Genomic DNA, 11,077 nt, shown 5'->3' on the forward strand with positions numbered 1-11,077 from the left:
AGAGAGAGAGAGAGAGAGAGAGAGAGAGAGAGAGAGATATGATATGATATGATATGATTTATTATGCCCAAGCATGACTAAAGGGCAAATATACATAATTACACAGTGTATTGCACTAGCAGACTAGAAATGCAATGAAACAAGGAAAACTGCAATATTGGATAGTACAAATAGAATAACTACGGTATAAAATAACGCACTTAAAACTAATATAACAAGTAAGAAATAAAACTAAGAACTAACGCACTTAAAGCTAATAATAAAAAAGAAATTGAGGAAAGACAGACCAATGCATCACAGTTCGCTAGCAAGCAGAAACTTCCTAAGAAGATTCTTGAAGGAAGGGAATGAAGAAGCCGAAGTGATATTACAAGGAAGAGAATGCCAGAAATAGATCGAGGAAAGATGAAAAGAGTTTCTGTATGTGGTTGTTCTATGGGAAGGAACATGAAAAGTTTGTGATGCATGACGGTCGGATCTCCTCAACGATGGATCAAGTAAAGTGAAATGCTCCCTCAGATAAGAAGGAGAAGACATATAAAGTATACGAAACGTTTGGCAGCCGAGAAAATACAATCTCCTATTCTCAACTGAAAGCCACTTCAGTTGGCGTCTAAACGGAGTGATATGTTCATCACGCTTAAGATCAAAAATGAAACGAATACAACAGTTGACAAGTCTCTGTAATGCATTGTTCAACTCTCCACTCAAGCCATGATAAACCAGACAGCAGTAGTCGATATGAGGCATAATTAGAGACAATACTAGCTTTATCCTTAACCCGATAGAAAGAGAATTTTTATTGAACTTAAGCTTGTACAAAGCATGATGAACCTTCTGAGAGACATGTAAGATATGTTTTTTCCATGATAAATTAGACATGAATGTCACGCCCAGATTCCTCACTTCACTTACAAAGGGCAAAGGCGTCTGGTTTACAATAATAGGTGGCAAGCAGTCGAGGTCAATATCATTAGTATAAGACCTACTAGCGAATATGATTACCTTTGATTTAGCCGGATTAAGTTTAAGACCATTCAAGTTGGCATAGTTGAACAACGCATTTGCATCTCTTGAAATAAGCTCCAGAGCATGACGAATATTAGCCAAAGAACATTGCAGATATATTTGTATATCATCAGCAAATAGCATATGATAAACAAAAGACAGGATTCCACCAATGTCATTAATGTAAAGAGCGAATAAAAGTGGGCCAAGTACAGAGCCCTGAGGAACGCCTGAAGACGTGTATAACCATTCAGAAAAATTACCCTCATCATCCACTACAGCTTGATAACGGCCAGTAAGATAAGAGAAAATCCACGCGAGAACCGCATCAGAAAAACCGATTTCTTTCAACTTGATGAGCAGTCTTAGATGTGGGACAGTATCGAATGCCTTACTAAAATCAAATAGAATCATTAATGTAATTAGTCTGTTGTCAATTCCGCTCTTAATATCGTCACAGACACGTAGAAGTGCAGATTGAGTGTTGTGACCCACCCGATACGCAGATTGTCTAGGATTCAAGAGGTTGTATTTATTTAGGTAATCTGTGATTTGTGAGGCTACAATTCTTTCAAGGATTTTAGACATTTCCGGCAAATTAGCGATGGGTCTCGTATCGGACGGAGACAGCGGAGTACGAATTTTCGATAGAGGACGAATCAGCGCGCGTTTCCACATTGAAGGAAAGAAGGAAGACTCAAGTGAGCGATTAAGCAGCGGTAAGAGCCATTGAGAAACAACCGGCCAAGCAATACGAAGAACATGAAGCGGAATGCCGTCAAAGCCCGACGCACAAGAGTGAAGCGGTCCACTGGTTATGATCTTGTACACCAAGTCAGACGAAATAGTAGAAAAGACAAATTCAGGGCGATGAGAAGGTCGAGAAACAGAAGACATGGCAGAAGTGAAATCTGCATACAAGCAGGGAGGTAGAGAATTAGAGACTGAGGCATAATATGAGTTAAGCTGATTTGGTGTGAAAAAGCGGAGAGGAGAGACTAAACTCGACTTGACTAGTCCAAGACGAGCCAACTCCCTCCACATTTTAGCAGGGTCAGTGATATTACTAAGTGACGCATATTGAAACTCTCCTCTGGCACGTTTAATGTCGTTGTTAAGCTGATTACGAAAAAGTCTGTATCTAGCATAGCCTAATAGACTCCCGTGAACGCTTTGCCTGTTATACATTTGGTTACGAATACGGAGCCTGGACTTGAGTTCATCAGAAAGCCATTGCACAGGAGGCTTCCTGAACACAGACATGCGAGCAGGAGCAAAAACAATCAAGTGCCCCAAGTAAAGTACATGACAGTAAGGTACAAGACTCGTCGACATAGACTCATCCAAGAGCACATCGATCTCCGTCTGAACCACAGCAGCAACAGATTGAAAATGTTCAAGGAACTCAGAAGTGTCCATACTCTTAAAACTACGTCGCAACATGGACCGCTTAATATCGAGCTTACAATTAAGTGAAAATGAAAGTTCCAAGAGATCATGTCCAGCAATGAATGGACTCAGGGATTTGGAAAACTCTTGAACCTTGTCACAGTCATCTACAATAAAACATCAAGCCACGAGTCAGAAGTAGCAGTGTGATACGTAGCATCCGAGCTGACAACATATAAAGATAAGCTTAACAATAATTCACGCAAGTAATTAGCTTCAAAACTGTTCGCCAAGAGATTACAGTTTAAATCACCGCCAATAATAATGTGTTTGTAAAGATGAGAGACGCCAGTCAGTGATTCGACGAAGTCATTAAACAGAAGGCCTTTAGGTCTCCTATATACCGATGCAAACAATATCACTTCAATCACTCGGCAAACGAATCTCCATTATTAGATATTCAGGAGCATTGACATCGACCCCAGAGGAGATTGCAATTAATTTGACTTTTAATGACTTATGCACAAAGCAAGCAACACCCCCTCCTGCGCGTCCCACCCGATCATGACGAACTAGAAAATAGCCGTCCAGAGCCACAAAATCGTCCGACACCCCCTCATGAAGCCACGTTTCAGATACTGAGATAATTGATGAAAGTTAGTACTAAAGTATAGACGAATGAAATCAATATGACCTCGTAAGGAATTAGCATTGAATTGAGCAACGCGGAGCAATAAAGAATTACGTGTTGGGTTATGCCGAACGATCGATGACAAGGAACGAGCAGGTCGGACCCGTCAGACGAGCTTGGCGAGATCAATCTCAGAATTAACGAAAATAATAGGCTCCCCGTCGGAACGCCTAGCGCATATCTGGCCATCTCTCACCCAGACAAACTTATACGCTCTCTCTTTAGCAACACGCCTGACACGCTGCAGCAAATCGTAAGTACATTTGGGAAGCAATTCATTGACGTAAATATTGCCGGGAACACTCGTCGAGAAAACGTCACCAACCGTAAGACGGCGCCTGCCGCGCGTTACCTTGACAATGTGGTCGCGAATCTCACGTGACTTGAGCGCGACTATCACCGATCTTCTACGACCCGCAGCGTCAGCCCGATCGATGGCTGAAAATGGACCCCGGCGCAGCATCACGCGCCACTGGCGCATCGCGCGCTGCAACGTCACGGGTCTCAAGAACGTCGGAAGTCAGCTGAGGAATTTCGAGCGCACGAAAAACACTCGCGACTAGCTCACCGGATGTATGAGTAATAGAAGATGGGATACCAGAAATTATAATATCCGACGTTCGAGGGACACGCGACGCAGCAGACAACATATTCTCACTCTCATCGCAGACATGCGGGACCAACTGAGCGGTCTTTAAAGCCTGGACATCACGTGCCAGAGCAGAGTTCTCCTGCTCAAGCTTGTCAATGCGCACAGTATTCTGCGCAACTGTGTCCGCGATGAGACTAAGTTTGCTAAGCTTGACGTTAATCTCACTAATCGCACGCCGCTGCTCATCAACAAAAGCGGAGAGTCTCGCATCCGAATCATTCAACTTGTCGCATAGCTTTTGCAACAGCGCATTGGTTGTAGCATGCTCCTGCGACTGCGACTGCGTCTGCATCTGAGTGCCCGATAACACACCCGGAAAATCGAAGGAACGCGCGCTCGCCTCAATTATCGGTGTAAGAGGTGTATCCAAAGAAGCTGCTAGAGATTTGCAGCAAGTGTCTGCATATTTGGTTGCAGCATAAGGTTTGACACAACCAGGGTGGAACACTCTCTTACACCCGTCACACCCGAGCGATTGATTCGCAATTGGCTTCTTGCACCTAGTGCACGCATGCGACTCCATGTATTACCGGCACTCAAATGCAGCCAACAAACAAGCAGTAATACGAGGTCACCGTAAATATCGCGATAAAAATCAATTGTAATGTCAGTCAAATAGCACACGTACACACGGAGCGGACAGTCCAGCAAAACGTGTTCCAGCAAAAGTAAACACACGTACACACGCACCAGAGAACGACGTCACGTATGGTTGCCAACCAGCAGTCACTCAGATAGCAGATAGCAGGCGCAATAGATCCACATGCACAGTGTAACGCATAGCAGCCAATCACATCGATCACAAGTATGGTGTCTCGCACAGCAGCCAATCGGCAGTCATAAGGCAGCACGTCACTCAGCAGCCAATCAGAGATCACGATAGCACGTGCTCAGAAATAGTGTGAAGATAAAGCAGATCGGTAACGACAGGCGCATGCGCAGCTAAGATCAACGTCTCCCACAGGAACATCCAAGAATTAGGTTAACCAGAACAATGATACTCGCACAAATCCTCTCAATTCAGCAGCAAGCACAAGAAAGATAATAATCGTGCATGACAAGCAGCAAAAAACACGCTAATACCTGCAACAAAATGGCCCGAAGGCAGCTTACGGCAGAAAATAGATTCACTTGAAGCAGGAGCAATAGAATAGACACACAATGATACTCACAGAGAGAGAGAGAGAGAGAGAGAGAGAGAGAGAGGGAGAGAGAGGAGAGAGAGAGAGGAGAGAGAGAGAGAGAGAGAGAGAGAGAGAGAGAGAGGAGAGAGAGAGAGAGGGAGGAGAGAGAGAGAGAGAGAGAGAGAGAGAGAGAGAGGGGAGAGAGAGAGAGAGAGAGAGAGAGAGAGAGAGAGAGAGAGAGAGAGAGAGAGAGAGAGAGAGAGAGAGAGAGAGAGAGAGAGAGAGAGAGAGGAGAGAGAGAGAGAGAGAGAGAGAGAGAGAGAGAGAGAGAGAGAGAGAGAGAGAGAGAGAGAGAGAGAGAGAGAGAGAGAGAGAGAGAGGAGAGAGAGAGAGAGAGAACTTAAGATTGATATAATGTAACAGATTAAATTTTTAATGCTATCTCGTAAACGAATAATGAATAATAGACCGTAAATTCATACCTCTCAAAGATATAACTTGTTACATTTTTTGTGACAATTGAGGATATTATTGCAGATTATGAAAGTATGTAGGCCTCTAATAATCAACATTTGCGCGGTGCAAAAATATTAAAATGTATAACGAAAAGTGTAGGAAGTAACTTGTGGTCAGATCTTATGTAATACAGATTATAATAAATACTTTATTTAATACAGACAAATATTTTATTTAATACAGATATATTGTCATGCTGACAATGTATAAAAGAAAAATATCGAATAAAATTCAAGTAATAGTAATCCCATGTGTTCGAGATTACGCTCGCGTTGCGCCATCTCATCAGATGGCAGCATCGATCGGGTATCGACAGGCCGGATCGACGCGGCAGCTTGCGCAAGCACGGGCGCGCTCATCGCGAGCTTCTCCCTCGCCTCAGAGAGAAACATGTCCGCGTTGTGATCGTACGTACGACGTGTGCTCTGTGAGTTTTGTTCGTAGAACTGCATACCGTGCCGCTCGCAGTGATTGAAGCTGCCAAGAGACTGTAAAGTGTAAAGAGACCGCTCACCCCAGCCAGCTCTGGTACATCAACACGACGACTCAGGCTCACACGTGCGCGAGTGCCGACCGCCACGTGTCTCAACGGCTCACGGGCGAATCACCACGAGCGAGGCAATTTATACAATTGCCTCGCGCATCAAAAGACTTCTCATTATACACCGCTCATCGTTTCTCAGGTCAGACTGTACATATTTCATTAAAGACGGCTCAGACTGTGGTCTGAGTTACACAACAAATAAAGGCATAATTTGTTAACACCCTCCACGCGCGTCCTTCTCATCCCGCTACCATCGCCGGGATTAATCAGCGATTTCGCGAACACCATGTGTATACAATAGCGTTCAATGTAAATTCAATGTATAAAAATAAATAACAGTAATACATTTATCTCTATTAAGATCTTCTTTACCCAAATAAGTTGACTATCCTTTCTTTTCCGCAATCAAACGCACATCCGTGTTCCTTTTCCACCCTAAACGTTCCTGAAAACAGAGTGAAAACAGAGTTGTTGAGGAAATTAAGTAATCGTGCTTACCACACATGTGGCCGCTAGGAGCTTGCAAACTTACATGACTATTATATTGAAAAGCTGGTTAAGTTTTTGAATATAAACAGGAAAAGACAATAAGAGTCAAGCGCAGTAGTTAGTGCGCAATAAATATATTCTTAGTCGATACATAAAATTTGCGAACGTTTCGACCCTTTTTTGGTCATCATCAACGCAATATTAAAAGTTAAACGCAAAATAGATCTGTCAAGTTTATATAGATATGTCAGTCAATATAAATTAAACTATACGATAGTCGATAAAGTTAAATTTAAAAAAACAATACGGTGGTCAAGTCCGACGAATGTCTTCTCCGACGCGAACCAAGCATCTTCGAATTGATACTCCCAGGTTGGAAGGCCAGGAAGGATACAATACTTTGGTCGGGCGATTTAAATTCTTTGCGTATTCAAAGATAATTATGAAAATACGATACATGGTTCTAATGAGTCACGCAGCCTGTCTCCACAATGTCTCGAGAGACATTAATTTGTATGAACCACGTATCGTATTTTCATTAGTTTCTCTTTGCTAAATAAAATAAAACATTTGTCTTTGTTACTGACTCACCCAGTATACTTGTCCGGATGATAGGTCAGAAACTTATCGAACAGCTTGTGTTGCAGTGCCGCTTTCTCATTCGTGGTATACAGCAATACGTCCTTATGAGCGACATAATCTAATCCTGGAATAGCGTATGAGCTGCGACTGCTTTCATGATTGCCCAGGAAAGTAACTGCCTCTGTTTGAGCATGCTGAAAGCAGCATATAAATATTACTTTGCGTGTTAATCACTGTAACAACATAGGTTTTCTGGACGATGCTTACTATGTAAGGACAATAATGTTGATCAATCAAAACTTGTTAAAACGTGTGTGTCCTGCCTTTGTTACTTCTTCTCGCCAACACTGTTATATATAATTGTTGTTATCCTTTCTGTAATTAAATGCACTGATTATCTGCATGATGATATATTTATCTGTATTATAATTATAAATAACTATGAATACTTATCCCTTGTATTTCCTCTGTAACTTTGGCGTTTCCAGTTTGCCGACTTCCGCTAATCTGCAAATATATTTATTCAAAATATATAAAATGTATTTATTGCAAACATATTATTTATATATTAATATGTATTTCTTACCTCTCCTTATATTTCTAGACGATGGAAGGTTATGAACCACGATTTCCACGTGGTAATCATGCTTGATAACCTTTCTTCCGCACTGAGTTAACACTGACAGCTCTCCGCGACGTTGCCGGTTCTCCAAGAACCAACAGTCATGATGCACGAATGGCTAGATGCGTTGCGCGTAGCAATTTTAGCTGGGAAGGCATTATTGACGCCTTCTGTACCATTTTGGAATTTTCGCAATAGTTGATGAGTTATTAATGATTAAAAATCGCCGTATTGGCCCGGCCCACCGCCAAATCCAAGCGCGCGGCGAGATGCGGCCGCCCCGCGGTCGGCGCGCGGGCAGTTGTTTTCTACAAGCGGCAATGATTACGCACGAGCGGCGCGTAACGCCGGGCCCCCGTCCTGAGCGATGATAGTTTCTCGCCTTTTTTAAATAGAAATAAAATTTTCTAACAACATAGAAAAATTTTTTGCGCGTACGTATGTACATACGTGTGTACATGCATACACAGGGAAATATCAATTGTACTGCTTAAAAAGCGATTAGGGGAGACCGGGGCTAAAACGTCAGTTTTTTTTCGGTGCCGATTTTTAACAACAAAATAAATAATTTTAGTTAAATGTGGTATACCACTGTAAAGAGTGAACCTTTAGCTACAAAATTTATATAGGAAATTTTTGTCTACGTCGCTTTGTTTAACCGGTATAGAGCAAAAACGACAACCGTGGAAAAATTGAAATCTCAAAAATGCCGGGGTTTAAACGTCACACTGCATTTTCAATACATATACGTATACATCTAATCCTGAAAAATGATAGGATACATTTTAATAATCGTTTTTTAAGAGAAAAATATAAAAATTTATTTAAAATTTATGCGAAACATTATTAAAAAATAGTTACGAGGGTTCCTCTTTCCGCAGAAGTCACTCGCCCGACTTGTTTCACTCCTCGACGTCCGATGACTCTATTCGGTGTCTGAACGGTTGTAATTCCCGTCTCATCCATATTCCATATGCAGTGAGCCTGGAAATGCCCGGAAATGCCTTGAAAATGCATCCGGACTGCTTTGTTACGTTCAGTTTTTTTTTTGTCGGAACGTCGGAATGGGTTCACGTGCATCGAAATGTTAAAGCATTTGAAATATTTTAAGGCAAACGCGAAGGTAAGTGAGATTCATGATTTGTTTCCTTGGAATGCTGACCCGCGCTACACTCTCTAAGGATGAGACGAATTTTCTGTGTTAATATTTCAGTCTGAAGGACTCTAGGTTTTGAGCGCGTTGCGACAACAGGGCCCGGTTGAGGAGCATCGAGGGCGCCCTGAACCTCTACGGGAGGTTCTGTTGGTGCGGCCTGAGACGGAGCGGGGTACAATGTGCTTGGATCAAACTCGCCGGCCGTATGGTAGGCTCGACGCAGTCTTTTCAACTGGTGAGCCCGGCCTGACCGCCTCGATCGCACCATTAACGACGTCAGACTTACCGTAAGGTTGCTTACTCTGCCTCAAGCTCCTGGTTAATAGGGGTATTTCGACCTTCTTCGTCCTCCAATCGTATGCTAAGTTGTGTGGGTGTGTCCCCGTGTCAGAGTAGAATTGTGTGTATGTAACCCTTAGAGGTGGCGAGTACTTAGTCGCTCGATAATCGGTATTCCATAAATCTAGTTTATTTCTTAATTTCAGGAACGAGGAAAAGGAATTGCGGGGATCAGAGAACGCCCTGAGGGAGGCGCGCGTCTGGGTTAGGACCTGTCGAGAACGCCCTGAAAGAGGTGCGCATCGACTCGAGGATCCGTTGAGAACGCCCTGAGGGAGGCGCGCTTCAACTGGTGAGTATCGAGTTTGAGGTCGTCGAGAGGTGAGTATAACGAGATTATTTATGCAAACTATGCAACTGATTTATTGCTAACCACGTTTCAATTCTTTTTACAGATTGGATTTCGGCACATTAACAACGAGGCGCGCGGCTAAGTTCCGTCGCGTTGTCGCGGCTAAGTGTTCGTTCGGCGATCACGGCTAAGTTCCGTCGCGCTGTCGCGGCTAAGTGTTCGTTCGGCGATCACGGCTAATTTCCGTCGCGCTGTCGCGGCTGTGTTTCGCGGTACGCGATGCTCTCGCGGGTGCGCGAAATTATCACGTGAGACTATTCAGGAGAGCGCGTATTTGTGCGAGAGCGTCGCGTGCCGATCCAAACCGTCGAATGATCGTTCAATAAACGAATATATTGAATTATCCACTAGTTATTCCTTCAAATTCTTACAGAAAAATATTTCGTACCTCTACATTTATTGTTTTCTATTAAGGAGACTATAAGTCGTAACAATATCGCGATCACTCCACAATCGTTCATTTATTTAATCAAATTTTGTGTGCCGAAGCGAAGGTACGGCGCTCACGCGGATGCGTTCCGTTGCGGTGCGAGACCATTGGTTTCGCACGTAACAGCTTACTGACCGATTAGCCCCAAACACAAGTTTCAGGTTTGATCGCCCACGAAATATTAGACATCAACGATAATGAAAAAACTACACTGGATTCGTGTTCAGCATGCATTACTCTTTATAATCACGTATCTCGAGATTTGGAGAGCAAATATTATTGCAGATATTACAAAATTTCCACGCGCAGAAAATGTAACTTTCACCTTCCGAAAACACGTTTGCCCTCGTAAAAATCATAATACGGCAGGTAACCTGCCGAAACTCCGTTGGTCACATGGGTACCATAAGCAGCGTTTACAATGTTAATAGCGAGTTCGCACAATATACAGGTTCCGAAATATTTGATTTGACGCTTCAACCCCGTTGCCGTTTTAGCCCCGTTCTCCCCTACTCAATTTACTTTTTTTCTTTTAGTAAGTAACGGTTGTCTTTAAGAAAGAATATTTTCTTGATAATAGTCTTAAAATGTACAAATTTTAGAAAGGGTCTTTATCATGTACTCGAAAGAAGAATTTATACTCCTTCAAAGAACATAATAAAATTTTATGAAAGAAAAGTCAAAATAATAAATAAAGTAATATGAGGACCCTCGAGATTAAAATAGGAGAAGTCAAGGCTATGAGGGTCAGAGGCAGATCACAGTGCGTAATATCAGAAATAACTGATTTATTCGTCGTTTTGATACATTACATCGATCCGTACGTTTTGGCTCAGCTTTGAGCCATCTTCAGCGGTAGTTACAGAAGTTAAGTTACACGTTCTCCGTACCGTATGGTGAGTTTACTAATTCAAAGTATCAGAAACATAGACCAATTGATCCATATCTGTAAATTCGTTCAATTAATGTTGAGATATTAAAAAGATACCTTAGGAAACTCACCATTCGGTCTGAAAAACGTGGAATATAGAGCCATGTACATAATGAATACTCTCTGCGAGAAGACTTGACGATCTTGTCGACACGACACACAATGATATGAAGGTCTTGCAAGAAGAGGCATGTCGTAGGTCAACACACCGGCGAGGATTATAACAAAGCACGATTTGACAACCGTCCTCAA

The 11,077-nt window shown here is 42.6% G+C and overlaps 2 long non-coding RNA genes across 2 annotated transcripts; one reads left to right on the forward strand and one right to left on the reverse strand.

The window, feature by feature from the left end:
* Positions 1–7,081: 7,081 nt before the first annotated feature.
* On the reverse strand, positions 7,082–7,784 carry LOC139786856 (uncharacterized). The gene is made up of 3 exons (XR_011722443.1): positions 7,582–7,784; positions 7,263–7,502; positions 7,082–7,189 (listed from the first exon to the last, which is right to left on the reverse strand). It is a non-coding gene; the product is annotated as an uncharacterized lncRNA (long non-coding RNA).
* A 1,197-nt stretch (positions 7,785–8,981) lies between these two features.
* On the forward strand, positions 8,982–9,519 carry LOC139786857 (uncharacterized). The gene is made up of 3 exons (XR_011722444.1): positions 8,982–9,060; positions 9,259–9,404; positions 9,508–9,519. It is a non-coding gene; the product is annotated as an uncharacterized lncRNA (long non-coding RNA).
* Positions 9,520–11,077: the final 1,558 nt, after the last annotated feature.

The sequence above is a fragment of the Temnothorax nylanderi genome, unplaced genomic scaffold, assembly GCF_030848795.1.
Source record: "Temnothorax nylanderi isolate EJ_2023f unplaced genomic scaffold, tnyl_v1.0 TNYL_tig1171_pilon, whole genome shotgun sequence".
Lineage (NCBI taxonomy): Eukaryota > Metazoa > Arthropoda > Insecta > Hymenoptera > Formicidae > Temnothorax > Temnothorax nylanderi.